Source organism: Saccopteryx bilineata, chromosome 5 (genome assembly GCF_036850765.1).
Source record: "Saccopteryx bilineata isolate mSacBil1 chromosome 5, mSacBil1_pri_phased_curated, whole genome shotgun sequence".
Lineage (NCBI taxonomy): Eukaryota > Metazoa > Chordata > Mammalia > Chiroptera > Emballonuridae > Saccopteryx > Saccopteryx bilineata.
In genome coordinates, this window is record NC_089494.1 from 210735907 (window position 1) to 210751747 (window position 15841).

A 15841-nucleotide genomic window follows, 5' to 3' on the forward strand; every position below is an offset into this window, starting at 1 on the left:
AAGGGAACTACATGTTTGTAGTGAAAAGTGATTGACATATTCAGTGACTTAGCTATTGGTGTCTTCATATGCCCATTTCTCCCTCTTGGACAAGCGTGCAAGGTCCTCCTTCAATAGTGTTTTCTAAAATCTTATTTGTGTTCTCTGTGAATTATATGGGCACTAAGGAACTTTGTTTTTAATCGGAGAGACCATTTTGTGTGGCTGATTTTCATTCTGGTTTTGGCATTTGCTAGATAAGCAATGCTGGGGTGGAAGTTAGTGGGGGAGGAGTGTATTGGAATAATATGGCAGAAACAGGCTGACAGCTTGATGCCCACATTGGAAAGTTTTCTGTTTTCTGCCTCCCTCCTCCCTGTGCCTGCTGTGCAGCTCAGAAAGAATAAAAGTAGAAGGACAGTGGCCTCTGGCTTGAGATTAAATGGATGGGAATGTGGGAGGTATTGTGAGAAAGAGAATGGAGAGGTTTGGCTGTAAAAATCTATTGAATGAAATTTTATAAGCGTTGTAGGTATTGATTTTTAATCTTAATGAGATTTCCCAGTCAGTTAGGGGTTAATACAACCTCATGGAAATCAGAGCAATGGAATCAGAAAGTTATGATGAAATACCAGGCTTTAGGAATATCTGTTTTACAGTCCTCTAAGCTTCGATAGTGTTTTCTAAAATCTATCTGTCTGTATTATATCATTGATTATTTTGTCTTTATTATAATATGTCACAATAGTTATTACAGAATCATGACTTAGTCATCTTTTTATTCCCAGCATCTAGCATAATATTTTGCAAATATCAGGTACACAATATAATTAAAGAAAGAAAAATAAGAGTAAGGATGAGAAAGGAAAAGAAAGAAAAACAATGAAGAAAGAGAAGGAGATAGGAAGTTATAAAGGAAAAGAGGAAAAGTGAGAAAGAGTGAGGAAGGGACATTTAGGCTAATGCTTATTTTATAGCTATTATAAATGACTATAGACAAATTCTCAGTTCTTAAAGGGCCGTAGGAAAGAGTGTCATGTAATTTTCCTCAATAATAGAGAGTAACAACTATTTGAGCTGGGATGTTATGAGGATTATATCTTTATATAATTTAATCTTTAGTCTGGAAAAAACAAGTTTTAGGGATATAAGAAATGTATTAAAGACAAGTTAATCTGATTAAATTTAGACAGCACATATATCACAAAAAATCCATGTTCAATAATTAGAGAGAAAAAGATAATGCGATTCAACAAATGTTTGCATAATGCAATTGAATGTTATTATATTATTCATCAAGAGTCCTTCCAAAATATAAATATGAACTTTTCACCTATTTTTGATTCCCGGGTACATTATACTAAATTAAACCATAACACTTTTGCTGAAACAGAGCACCTTTCAAAATTTTCTCAGCCTCTTGAAGTTGAATTATTTATTGTTAAGCAATTTAGTTGCCAGAAGGAGACAATCTAATGAGATTTTGGAAGTTGAATATAAAAAGTCACAAGATTTTGAAAGAACATAATTACACTTGTTGAGAAGTGGTTTATAAAATTCAACAATTAGCTCAGCAACATACCATTTCTCACATATCTTGTTATCTTTTTTTTCCTTCTTTTCCAAGTGAGAGGAAGGGAGATAGAGACAGATTCCCACATGTGCCCCAGCTGGGTCACCTGGCAACCTCCATCAGCCCCCTTTGGGCTGATGCTCTGCCCATCTGGGGCCATGCTCACAACCAGGCTATTTTTAGCACCTGAGACAGAGGCTTCATGGAGCCCTCTTCATCACCCAGGGTCAATGTGCTCGAAACAATCAAGCTATCGCTGTGGGCGGGGAAGAGAAAGAGAGAGAAGGGGGAGGAGTGGAGAAGCAGATGGTTGCTTCTCCTGGGTACCCTGACTAGGAATTGAACCTGGGACATCCACACATCAGGCTAACACTCTACCACTGAGCCAACTGTCCAGGGTCTATATCTTGCTCTCTTAATAACTTCAACTTACAAGGGAGAAGCAGCAGCTTTCATTGTTATTTCTATTAACACTATGGAAAAAATATATTTTTTAAAGTTTAATAGTGTAAATATCTGCTAGAGACAAAATGGTGATTTTAAAAGAGAAATCAGTTTCTTCATAAATATGTTAATTCAAAATAACATATCAAAATTTTAACTGTAAAAGAAAATATCCCACTCAATTTGATTTTCATGTTCTAGGTTTACTAAGCAAATATGAATAGGCTCAAAGATATCTCAGCAAACTCTTCAGTTTAATGTTTATATAGTTAAAGGTTACTAATACAAATGCCAATTACAACCCCTCTTTCTTTCCTATTTTAAAGGAAAACTTGAGGCTTTTCTGTGACATGTCACTCGTAGCTGTACACTATGGTGTGTATTGCTTCTACCATGTGTTTATTTTACATGTGGATGCATCAAGCGGTGCCCATAAGCAATATTCAACAATTATTTGTTGAACTGGAGTTAGTAATTAACACTCAAGAAGTGTTACTTGAAAGAATGAATGGATGATGACCCATAAGTAATCTCCTTTTGTTGCCTGTTAGTTATTCAACATGCATTAGCATGGAATATTGACTGTTCATAGAAATAAAAAGTTTCTTTCTTTAAATTCATTAGCTATCACAGTTTCAGGGAATGTAAATATATGCTGCATAAAGCAAAAAACATTTTATTAATGAAAACAAAATGCACACTTAATCTTTATATCAAACAAGAGCCTGTTTTTCTTGAGCAGAGAATCTTGAACATGACTTTTTACATTCACTGAAATAAAAGAAATGATAAGCTATCATTTTTATAATGGAGACAAAGCTGTTTCATTTTATTAGAACTTAAAGATTATTCAGTTGATTTTTCTTACACTGCCAATAAAAATGAGCAGGGATTAAATAAACATGGAATGTTTCAGTTTAAAGTAATTTTTTCAGGAGTTAACAATCAACTATGCATAAATTATGAGAAGGGAGATTGTATTCTCACTGTACTGATATCTTTTTTATTTTTTATTTTTATTTTTTTTGCATTTTTCTGAAGCTGGAAACAGGGAGAGACAGTCAGATAGACTCCCGCATGCGCCCGACCAGGATCCACCCGGCACGCCCACCATGGGGCAACGCTCTGCCCACCAGGGGGCGATGTTCTGCCCATCCTGGGTGTCGCCATGTTGCGACCAGAGCCACTCTAGCGCCTGAGGCAGAGGCCACAGAGCCATTCCCAGCGCCCGGGCCATCTTTGCTCCAATGGAGCCTTGGCTGCGGGAGGGGAAGAGAGAGACAGAGAGAAAGGTGCGGCGGAGGGGTGGAGATACAAATGGGCGCTTCTCCTGTGTGCCCTGGTTGGGAATCGAACCCGGGTCCTCCACACGCTAGGCCGACGCTCTACCGCTGAGCCAACTGGCCAGGGCTGATATCTTTTTTAAAAAATTGAGGTAGAACTGGTATATAACATTATATGTTTCAGGTGTACAACATTATAATTCAACATCTGTATACACTACAAAGTGTATACACTCCACCAAAAGTGCATCCATCACCATTCAATCAGTGTCTTTCTCCCATTTTGCCTACCTCCTCCACCCCTTTTCCTTGTTCTCTGTATTTGTGGGTTTGTTTTTATCTTGTTTGTTTGTCCACTGTATTTTGTTTGTTTGTTTTTAGAGTCCACATGAGTGAAATCATATGGTATTTTTCTTTCTCCACCTTACTTATTTCACTTAGCGTAATGCCTTCTAGGTCTATCCATGTTGTCACAAATGACATAATTTTATTCTTTTTCTGGCTGAATAGTATTCCTCTTAGTGTGTGTGTGTGTGTGTGTGTGTGTGTGTGTGTGTGTATTCATTCACCCATCGGTAGACACTTAGGTTATTTCCATATTTTGGCTCTTGTAAATAATACTGCAATGAATGTAGGGGTATATATATATATCTTCTTAAAATAGTGTTTTTATATATTTTTTTCAGATTAATACTCAGAATTGGAATAGCTAGAGCATATAGTAGTTATATTCTTAGTTTCCTGAGGAATCAACCTACTGCTTAATCCACAGGGGCTGCATCCATTTACATTACTATTAGTAGTGTTCCAGAATATCCTTTTCTCCACATCCTCTCCAGAAATTATCTTTTGTCTTTTTAATAATAACCACTTTAACAGATGTAAAGTGATAACTCATTGTGGTTTTGATTTGCATTTACCTAATAATTAGTGATATCAACATCTTTTCATATGCCTGTTGGCCATCTGTGTGTCTCAGCTTTTGCCTGTGCATGTGAAATTTTGTTTCTAAATTTATTTTAAATTAGCATGTAATCATTGTCCATATTGTTATAAAATCTTTGGAAAGCATTATTTGCATGATATTCCAATATCAGTTACCTATCTATTCTTCTATCCTCAAATTTAATTATTTTTAATTCTTTTTTCTATGCACAATGATGCAATAAATATATTAGTGGCTAATGTTTCTTATGGATTTATAATTATTTCCTTAGAATATATCCGCAGAAGTGGAAAGAATGGGACAATGGGTATGAGTAGCTTTGAAACTACTAATATATAGCTTGACCAGGAGATTGCACAGTGGATAGAGCATTGGCCTGGAATGTTGAAGACTCAGGTTTGAAACCCCGAGGTCAGGAGCTTGAGTGCCAGCTCACCAGCTTGAGTGAGTGTGAGATCATAGACATATAACCCCATGGTCACTGGCTTGAAGCCCAATGTTGCTGGCTTGATCCCAGTGTCACTCTCTTGAGCAAGGAGTCACTGGCTCTGCTGTAGCCCCAGTCAAGGCACATATGAAAAAGCAATCAAGGAACAACTAAAATGCTGCATTGAGGAATTGATGCTTCTCATCATTCTCTCTTCCTGTCTCTCTCTCTCTCTCTCTAAATAATAAACTATTGATGCATAGGATAAACAATTTTCAATGTGCTATAAAAATAATATATGAGTGTAAGTAAGCTGTGTTATATTATCTGTATAATTATATATGTATGTGTGTATATACATACACACACATATATATTTCTGTGTTATCTGTACAATTACAAATCAATACAAAATTAGAAATAATGTTTTTAATGTATTCTAGTTTTATATTTGAATCAAACATTAGATGATGAATGAAACCCATGAAGTATTTTTATCATAATTGAAAAGGTAGAAAAAAATGCTTTTTAAGAAAAGCTAAAATTATTCTTCAGTAGATACATTGCTACAGAGAAGCACTCATAACAGTGACTAAAAATTTATTTTATCTAGTTAAATATCTAAATCATATTGGTAAGCAATTATGTTAATCAGCAACAGAAAATTAGATAATATTTTAGAAATACAGAAACAGAGACCATATATTGTTAGGCCACAAAAGAGGTAATAATTTGAGACGAAGCAAGAATTTTTAAAATTCTGACCTAAATTGAACCACTGTGAGTATCATTTTTAAGCATCTTGTGGTTACCCTAATTTATCATCTTCTCAATATGCCTAAAGCAGGAGAATCCCCACGTATGTGACCCTGAAACTATCTGAGCAAACTCAGTCACTGTGTGTGCTCGTTAAGCTACTGAATTAATGTATTCCAATAATAAAAAGAGTTCTTAAAGAATTGTCTTCAAAGATGATCAATGTCACAGATGTAAATAAATTTAGAAAATATTTCAATAAAATGCCAAATAAGTGACCAAGAATTTGTACTCAGGTTTTATGTGTGTTATTTCAACTTATATAAACTTTGATTAAATGAAAAGAGCATACTGGTTTCCAGAATTTTATTTTTTCTGTTTACAACTTCAAGATTTTTCTCAAATTTATATCAAATCGCTATAGAAAAATCAAGTTTGGAAATTATGATTGGCTTAGACAACTTAAGCATAAATAAAATAACAGTAATCAATTATCATTTATTATCAATACAAATTATGGAATAAATTATTACCAATATTTGCATTTAAAATATTACTATAGTTACACTATAAAGAAGCTCTTCCTCTTCTCTGGGAAATGGTGACATTTTGAATGTTTTTCTGTTCATATTGGAGGCCCCACAGACTAAACATACCCTATTAGTCTCCCTGCTCTGCCACTCTGTCATGGTGACAGGTTTGCAATGATCTTGCTTCCTTTTTCAGCGCCATCCAAGGAAGGAAAAGTTTACCTCAATTCTTACATCACCAAACTTATTTGTGTTCAGTTATCTCTACACACACATGCGTACACACACACACACACAAACACACACACACACACACTGCCCCAACATGGTAGAGTGTGGGTACTTTTCTTTCCAAAACTAACCAATATCTAATTCTCCTGCTCTGTTTAAGCTTTTCCTCTTTCAAACTTTGCCAACGAAATCCTAAGAAATTTCTCTCTCTTTTTTAATACTTTTCAGCATTTTGTTAGGGGCAATGAGAGATATACCTAGGGTAATTCTTGAATTTCAAGCAAGTTTTTCTCTAGGGAATTTCAAGATTCAAGTCCCCCGTGGAATATAGAGGACATTCTCTGTATAAATCACATTCTCACCATCCATTTGTTTTTCATAATAAACTCATTTTAAATGGACTTTAAAGGCACAGTGAAGTAGAAAATACATTTGCTTGATGATTGGATATAATAAACCACAGATTTAGTTTTTAGTTTAATCAGGTAAGCTCTTTCTTGACCACTGTCTACTTCTACCTCATTCTAAAACCTAACCATGTTATGCTACAATGAAATTGTGTATCAAGCTAACTTTATCCTCTTATAAACATCTCAAGAGTGAAAAGAAACACTGCCACTCACTTCTCTGTCCCTGGAAACCACAAGAGTGTTTGGCCGTTAAGAACACTCAATAAGTAGTTGTTGAATGAAAGTGGTCTTTTTGGTTTCAGTGATCGAACTACCTGAATTTCATCCTCCTGGCAGATTTTGTGAATCACTGTAGTATAAAAATGCCAAGAGACTTGAGCAATGATAAGGGGACAGGGGAGAAGGGCTCAGGAATTCTAGTCACAGCATTATATTTTAACCCGTCCTCTTTTCATGAACAGGTTCGCTTGAGCATTGTCAGAATTGTGAAGGGAATTGGTTAAATATGTGATGTTACACCAAAGAATAAATCATCTTGCTATTAATCTCAAGAAATAGATTTATTTTTTCATTATCAATTTTGTTATCTATGACTTAATATCATAAAATATGTTAAATTAATCTTTTAGTATTTAAGTAATGCCATTATCACATCTCATCTTTAAAAAAATATTGAAATTTAAGAACTGATAGTTGGAGAGGTGAGAGATCTTTTCCTGGTGACACAGCTAGAAACAAGCAGATTTGAAACTGAATTTTCTCACTTTTGATATCAGATATATGACCTTATGATGGAGAACTGAAAGATAAATTAGGCATGAACCCCCTAAGAAGTATATAATCCACAGGTGAAATAATGACTATGAGCCAAGGTAAAAATTGGAAGTATCATCAGAGAAATACAAAGAATTTGCAATGGGAGAATAAAGGAGAGCTGATTTCCACCTGAGGTAGGGGGAGAGTCTTCACACATTGGTAAAAACCAGCACTTTTATGATGCAAAGAATTTGGACATTTGGATTGTAGGGGAAGATCACTTTAAGTTGAAGAAAGCACATAAGCAAGCACAGAGCGTAGGTTGAGGATCAGGTAATAGCAAGAGGCTTAGTCTGTCTGGCAGGATCTTGAATGGGTGTAGCGTATAATATGGTCAGAAAGGTCAGTTGGGGCCAGATTGTGAAGGAACTTGAATTCCAGACTAAGGCATTCAAATTTATTATGGAGACAGTGATCACTGAAGATAAAAGTTTTCTGAGTGAACCATTAAAATTGTTGAACGGGGGAATGATATGTTTGGACTGTGGCCACGGCACACATATCCCCCATTTTTATCAAATCAAATATATGTTCACCTGTTTCTTTGGCTGATGTCAGGAAATCCTTTGATATTTCCCCAGGGTAATATTTTCCTTGTACACCTCAAAAAAAGGAAACTGAAGATCCTATGAGCATTTCCAAGAAATGGGTTGTCCCAGGGCAGTGAGCCCTGATTTCTGCCCAACAAAACAGGTCTGCTTTGAGCAGGGTGTGCGCTGCACACATTAAGTTGATAGCAATGGGAAAAGCAGATATTCCATCTGCCAACGATCAAACACATAAAATCACACAGGAATGTACAGTATGCTGGTTTGAACTACATAGGTGTTTGCCTCAACCAAAGAGAAAAGACCTGCCTATTTATGTCCCCTGGTAAGGACATTAGTGAGGAAAAGCTTTGATGTTTAAGTAATCATATAATTGACTCTACTGTTGGATCCAGAAGTCCAGAGTTGGTTTCAGGAATGAACACTGAACATTTTTAATGGCACTATGAATACATGGAGGCATGTGGCAAAAAATGTTAAGTACACAGACTATTATCTGTGAAGTATTCAGATTATGCAGATTTTAAACTTTGCCTCTGAAAAGGTACATTGCTGGAGCTGCTGAATTTAGGTTTCAGATATTATATCCCTGGGAATCAAAGAACAAAACAAAACAAAACAGAAAGGAACACATAAATTGTCAAATATGGCAGTCAGAGTATTTTGAGAAATTTTGAGAAAACAGGGATGGAGAAGACTTAGACGACCGCACAAGGACACATCCGTCCTGGGATTTTAGGATTAGAATTAGAGGCAATTTTTCATCCTTTTCCTTCTCCCCATATATCCAATGATTTTGTTCAGTCCTATCAATTCATCTTTGATAAAACTAGAGCCATCTGCCCCTTTCTGTCACCAGCTTACTCCAGGCTTCATTGCCTTATTTCTGGATTAGTATAATAGTTTCCTAACTGATTTTCCTGCCTCCAGTCTCCTGTTTCCCCGATCCAATCTGCAAACTACCTCCTTTTTTCCCCATCCAATGTGCAACCATTCCAAACTAGCATTCTTAAAATACTACTCTTGCTCTGTTACTCATCTGTTCATACCACCTCCTGGTTCCCTATATCCTACTATACAGCCAGGAATTCAAGGTACTCTTAATAAAATATACCAAGTAGCTGATGCTCCTCATTCCAGTATTTATCAGTCTATACTCTGCACCATGCTACACTATTCACACTTTTCTAGGTAACAAGTTTCTGATACTTCCCCCCCCCCACCCCATTCTTTGGTTAATAGCTCTTTCCTCTAACCTTTCTCTTTATCAGCCTAAATCTTACCTTTTTCCATGGTTACTTCAGTTCACATTAGTTTCTAAGTTTTCCAAATAGCTTTCTATATTTATATCTAAATTCCTAATCTGGCACTGAAGTATGAACTGCCTTATTTGCTTATTTAACCACTTTACATCTGAGTATTGTTCCCCAAAGCAATTTTATGTGCCATTAAAGAAAGGATCGTTTGTGGTTCCATTTCTGAAACCTCCCACAGTTTTACAGGGTGATTTCAAAATAAAGGCTTTTAAAATGAATTGAATAGAATTTCTTTCATCCAGACAAGATAAATAAATAAAATTTAAAAACCACTTTTTCTAATTTATTTTATCCCCAAAACAGAGAAATGACTTTAAAAATAAGATAAATAGTAAAAGCTGACAATTAAGCGATTGCTTATTTTGTGCCAAGCCTGCTTTTATAAACATTTGATTCATGATTTCATTTAATGTCTTCAGAAATCTTATGAGCTGGTACTAATGTTATTCTCATTGTATAGAAGAAACTCTGACTTTCAGAGATTGAGAAACTTGGCCAAAGCCTCTCAGTTGATAAATGGAGTTTATACATATGCTATTTAACTTTAGAAACCATATTTTTAATTACTTCTTGTTATGTTCTGGATGTTTGTGTCTCCAAAAAACTTACAGGTTGAAGTCCTAATCTCCAAGGTGATGGTCTTAGGAGGCAGGGTCCCTGGGAAGCAATAGGCTCAGGACTATGAGAAATAAATATCTGTTGCTTATATAAGCCACCAAGTCTGGGGTCTTTTGTTATAGCAACCGAACAGACTAAAACACTCCTATAGTCTAGATTTCTTAAAGGGGCATCAACTCTCCATCTGTTGTATATTAATATAAATACATATTTTGGAGTAAAATATGATTATTTTACTGTTGATACTATGTTACCAAGCTAAAATATAAAATAATTGGTACCAGAATGAAAAACTGGTCTCCTCATATAAAGAAAAATTATATATCTTTGTATGATAAGGAGGGAAATGATTTTAAAGAGAACATGTGATTGGCATGGAAAAAACAGTCATAGAATATTGGCAAGTCACTAATATATGCATGCCATTTAGTCATTGTGACTTATTTTTTCTAGTCTGAACACATATTGCATTATTATTTAGAACCAATAATCATTATTTTAAAAAATAATTGACTATTGTTTCTCTGACTTTAGTCATAATTTGGCTTTCATTGGAATTTCATGTTCAGTTTGGAGTCTGATAGTTTAAATAAGTTGTAAAGATAATGCAATTTAGGAAAGAACTTCTAAATTTAAAATAATTTCTCTTAAGCCATACTGTGGAACTTTATAGAAAACAAGAGTGTCCAGCTGGTCTACATTTTCAAGGAAAATAAATAGGAGGAAATTGGATATTCTTCCTGCAGGAGAGGTTCAGGCAGTAAGTATTGTGTGTTTGGAAACAAAAAGCCTTTTTATTGAGAAGTATGTATGGTTCATAATATCAATGTTTAATGTATAATGTTTTATATGTGAATGTTATTAAAGAACCTCAGTGGAAGCTCTACCCTTCCCTTCAGAATATCTTCATGATCCTTCAATAATGGAGAGGTTGTAAAGTGGTTAGGGCTGGTGAGCAAAAGCTCTCTGTGATGTGCTTTCAGATAGGACATAGGGCACTAGCGAGCATCTGAAATGGGGCAGTGAGCTTTTTTTTTTTTTTTTTTTTTTTTTAAATAAATTTTTATTAATGGTAATGGGATGACATTAATAAATCAGGGTACATATATTCAAAGAAAACATGTCTAGGTTATTTTGTCATCAAATTATGTTGCACACCCCTCGCCCAAAGTCAGATTGTCCTCCGTCACCCTCTATCTAGTTCTCTGTGCCCCTCCCCCTCCCCCTAACTCTCTCCCTCCCTCCCTCCCATGTCCTCCCTCCCCCCCCACCCTTGGTAACCACCACACTCTTGTCCATGTCTCTTAGTCTCATTTTTATGTTCCACCAATGTATGGAATCATGTAGTTCTTGTTTTTTTCTGATTTGCTTATTTCACTCCTTATAATGTTATCAAGATCCCACCATTTTGCTGTAAATGATCCGATGTCATCATTTCTTATGGCTGAGTAGTATTCCATAGTGTATATGTGCCACATCTTCTTTATCCAGTCTTCTATTGAAGGGCTTTTTGGTTGTTTCCATGTCTTGGCCACTGTGAACAGTGCTGCAATGAACATGGGGCTACATGTGTCTTCACGTATCAATGTTTCTGAGGTTTGGGGGTATATACCCAGTAGAGGGATTGCTGGGTCATAAGGTAGTTCTATTTGCAGTTTTTTGAGGAACCACCATACTTTCCTCCATAATGGTTGTACTACTTTACAGTCCCACCAACAGTGAATGAGGGTTCCTTTTTCTCCACAGCCTCTCCAACATTTGCTATTACCCGTCTTGTTGATAATAGCTAATCTAACAGGAGTGAGGTGGTATCTCATTGTAGTTTTGATTTGCATTTCTCTAATAACTAATGAAGCTGAGCATCTTTTCATTTATCTGTTGGCCATTTGTATCTCTTCCTGGGAGAAGTGTCTGTTCATATCCTCTTCCCATTTTTTTATTGGATTGTTTGTTTGTTTGTTGTTGAGTTTTATGAGTACTTTGTAAATTTTGGATATTAGGCCCTTATCTGAGCTGTCGTTTGAAAATATCAGTTCCCATATAGTTGGCTGTCTGTTTATTTTGATATCAGTTTCTCTTGCTGAGCAAAAACTTTTAATTCTGATGTAGTCCCATTCATTTATCTTTGCCTTCACTTCTCTTGCCATTGGAGTCAAGTTCATAAAATGTTCTTTAAAACCCAGGTCCATGATTTTAGTACCTATGTCTTCTTCTATGTACTTTATTGTTTCAGGTCTTATATTTAGGTCTTTGATCCATTTTGAATTAATTTTAGTACACGGGGACAGGCTGTAGTCGAGTTTCATTCTTTTGCATGTGGCTTTCCAGTTTTCCCAGCACCATTTGTTGAAGAGGCTTTCTTTTCTCCATTGTGTGTTGTTGGCCCCTTTATCAAAGATTATTTGACCATATATATGTGGTTTTATTTCTGGGCTTTCTATTCTGTTCCATTGGTCTGAGTGTCTATTTTTCTGCCAATACCATGCTGTTTTGATTATCGTGGCCCTATAATATAGTTTAAAGTCAGGTATTGTAATGCCCCCAGCTTCATTCTTTTTCCTTAGGATTGTTTTGGCTATTCGGGGTTTTTTATAGTTCCATATAAATCTGATGATTTTTTGTTCCATTTCTTTAAAAAATCTCATAGGGATTTTGATGGGAATTGCATTAAATTTGTATATTGCTTTGGGTAATATGGCCATTTTGATTATATTTATTCTTCCTATCCAGGAACAAGGAATATTTTTCCATCTCATTGTATCTTTTTCGATTTCCCTTAACAATGCTTTGTAATTTTCATTATATAGGTCCTTTACATTCTTTGTTATGTTTATTCCTAGGTATTTTATTTTTTTTGTTGCAATCGTGAAGGGGATTATTTTTTTTGAGTTTGTTTTCTAATATTTCATTGTTGGCATATAGAAAGGCTATGGACTTTTGTATGTTAATTTTGTATCCTGTGACCTTACTGTATTGGTTTATTGTTTCTAATAATCTTTTTGTGGAGTCCTTCGGGTTTTCGATGTATAGGATCATATCATCAGCAAAAAGTGATAGCTTTACTTCTTCTTTTCCGATATGGATGCCTTTTGTTTCTTTGTCTTGTCTGATTGCTCTGGCCAGAACTTCTAGCACCACGTTGAATAAGAGTGGAGAGAGTGGACAACCCTGTCTTGTTCCTGATTTAAGGTAGAAAGTCCTCAGTTTTATGCCGTTTAATAGGATGTTGGCTGATGGTTTATCATATATGGCCTTTATCATGTTGAGATATTTTCCTTCTATACCCATTTTGTTGAGAGTCTTAAACATAAAATTGTGTTGTATTTTATCAAAAGCCTTTTCTGCGTCTATTGATAAGATCATGTGGTTTTTGTTCTTTGTTTTGTTGATATGGTGTATTACATTAACCGTTTTGCGTATGTTGAACCATCCTTGAGATTCTGGGATGAATCCCACTTGATCATGATGTATTATTTTTTTAATATGTTGTTGTATTCGGTTTGCCAGTATTTTGTTTAGTATTTTAGCATCTGTATTCATTAGAGATATTGGTCTGTAGTTTTCTTTCTTTGTGCCATCCTTGCCAGGTTTTGGTATGAGGGTTATGTTGGCTTCATAAAATGTCTTTGGAAGTATTGCTTCTTCTTCAATTTTTTGGAAGACTTTGAGTAGAATAGGAACCAAGTCTTCTTTGAATGTTTGATAGAATTCACTAGTATAACCGTCTGGGCCTGGACTTTTATTTTTGGGGAGGTTTTTAATAGTTTTTTCTATTTCCTCCCTGCTGATTGGTCTGTTTAGGCTTTCTGCTTCTTCATGACTCAGTCTAGGAAGGTTGTATTGTTCTAGGAATTTATCCATTTCTTCTAGATTGTTGTATTTGGTGGCATATAATTTTTCATAGTATTCTACAATAATTCTTTGTATTTCTATGATGTCTGTGGTGATCTCTCCTCTTTCATTTTGGATTTTATGTATTTGAGTCCTGTGTCTTTTTTCCTTGGTGAGTCTTGCTAAGGGTTTGTCAATTTTGTTGATCTTTTCAAAGAACCAGCTCCTTGTTTTATTGATTTTTTCTATAGTTTTTCTGTTCTCTATTTCATTTATTTCTGCTCTGATTTTTATTATCTCCTTTCTTCGGCTGGTTTTGGGTTGTCTTTGTTCTTCTTTTTCTAGTTCCTTAAGGTGTGAAGTTAAGTGGTTTACTTCGGCTCTCTCTTGTTTGTTCATATAGGCCTGAAGTGATATGAACTTTCCTCTTATTACTGCTTTTGCTGCGTCCCAGAGATTCTGATATGTCGTATTTTCATTTTCATTTGTCTGTATATATCTTTTGATTTCTGCACTTATTTCTTCTTTGACCCATTCATTTTTTAGAAGTATGTTGTTTAGTTTCCACATTTTTGTGGGTTTTTCCCCCTCTTTTTTGCAGTTGAATTCTAGTTTCAAGGCTTTATGATCAGAAAATATGCTTGGTACAATTTCAATTTTTCTAAATTTGCTGATATTGTCTTTGTGGCCCAACATATGGTCAATTCTTGAGAATGTTCCATGTACACTAGAGAAAAATGTATACTCTGTTGCTTTGGGATGAAGTGTCCTGTAGATGTCTATCATATCCAGGTGTTCTAGTATTTCATTTAAGGCCACTATATCTTTATTGATTCTCTGTTTGGATGACCGATCTAGAGCCGTCAGCGGTGTATTGAGGTCTCCAAGTATGATTGTATTTTTGTTAGTTTTTGTTTTAAGGTTAATAAGTAGCTGTCTTATATATTTTGGTGCTCCTTGGTTTGGTGCATATATATTAAGGATTGTTATGTCTTCTTGATTCAACTTCCCCTTAATCATTATGAAATGACCATTTTTGTCTCTGAGTACTTTTTCTGTCTTGTAGTCAGCATTATTAGATATGAGTATTGCTACACCTGCTTTTTTTTGGGTGTTGTTTGCTTGGAGTATTGTTTTCCAGCCTTTCACTTTGAATTTGTTTTTATCCTTGTTGCTTAGATGTGTTTCTTGTAGGCAGCATATAGTTGGATTTTCTTTTTTAATCCATTCTGCTACTCTGTGTCTTTTTATTGGTAAGTTTAATCCATTTACATTTAGTGTAATTATTGATACTTGTGGGTTCCCTACTGCCATTTTATAAATTGCTTTCTGTTAGTTTTGTATCTAGTTTGATTCTTCTCTTTTGTTTTTCTATCATTTGTTTTTGTTTGTTTGTGTTCCATACTTCTTTCCTCTGTTGCTACCTTTTTTAAGTCAAGTGTTTTTGTGGTGGTTTTTTTAAGGGTGGTTACCATTAAGTAATGAAAAGGGTACCTACCATATTCATTGTAGTACCCTATCTTATAAGTATTTCTGCACCTCATCGTCCTTTGCTACTGTTAATCTCCATCCTCTCCCCCCCTTTTTTCCTTTGTTGTCACAGTTTAAGTTTGGTTTTATTGTGTTCTTGGTGGAGCTGTTACTTGTGGTGTTGTTTTCTTTTGTTCTTTGAATCTGGTTGGAAAACCCCCCTTAGTATTTCCTGGAGTGGGGGCTTTCTGTTGATAAATTCTCTCATCTTTTCTGTATTTGTGAATGTTTTTATATCTCCTTCATACTTGAAGGATAGCTTTGATGGGTATAGTATTCTTGGCTGAAAGTTCCTCTCTTTCAGGGCTTTAAATATTGGGGTCCACTCTCTTCTAGCTTGTAGAGTTTCTGCTGAGAAATCTGATGATAATCTAATAGGCCTTCCTTTATATGTTGTACTCTTCTTTTCCCTGGCTGCCTTGGGAATTTTTTCTTTGTCATTGGTTTGTGTCATCTTTATTATGATGTGCCTTGGAGTGGGTTTGTTGGGGTTAAGAAAACTTGGTGTTCTGTTTGCTTCTTGAATTTGAGGCTTTAGTTCCTTCCACAGGCTTGGGAAGTTCTCGTCTATTATTTGTTTGAGTATATTCTCCATTCCATTTT